Genomic DNA, 628 nt, shown 5'->3' on the forward strand with positions numbered 1-628 from the left:
CATCTGGCCCGCATGAAATCCATGCGGGCCAGATGTGGGCCAGTTCTGGGCCTAAATTGCTTGCTGTCTGGGGCTGTGCGTTGGCACGTGGATGGGAAATAAAAGAACAAATTCCATAAATTTGACTTAGAGGAGAAACATCTGGAGATAATAATGTCAGAGACTCTTTTGACTTGAGGCCACATACAGTAAAAAGATGCTCAAAACCACCATGCTCAGCTTAACCTCACACACTGTCTGACCTCACGCTCAACTTTGGAAAAGCCTGGCCTGAAAGAAAGAATTGTTTGGCAAAGTACATACAGTCTAATTACTAAATTATGGCAGTGGGAATATTCTGGAAATTCTGTGTCGTCAGGAGAAGAGCTCTGCCCTTACATCAGTCCATTTCCAGCTGAAGGAACAGGCTTTCACCGATACATCTACATCCTGTTTAACAGTAACATCCGGTTAATTTCAGCTCAGACCTCAGACCCTCCCCATGGTCAGTAGTTTCAGACACACTCTGGACAGTAATCATAAGGTCATGAAATTTTGAAAGGGATTATGTACAGGTGCATCTGAAATTAGAATGTCGTGGAAAAGTTCATTTATTTCAGTAATTCAACTCAAATAGTGAAACTCGTGT

At 42.7% G+C, this 628-nt stretch overlaps 1 pseudogene; it reads left to right on the plus strand.

The window, feature by feature from the left end:
* The window catches only part of LOC109112028, an 11,261-nt pseudogene extending 10,769 nt beyond the window's left edge, over nucleotides 1-492 (plus strand).
* The last annotated feature ends 136 nt before the right edge of the window (nucleotides 493-628 follow it).

Source organism: Cyprinus carpio, chromosome B12 (genome assembly GCF_018340385.1).
Source record: "Cyprinus carpio isolate SPL01 chromosome B12, ASM1834038v1, whole genome shotgun sequence".
Taxonomy (NCBI): Eukaryota; Metazoa; Chordata; class Actinopteri; order Cypriniformes; family Cyprinidae; genus Cyprinus; species Cyprinus carpio.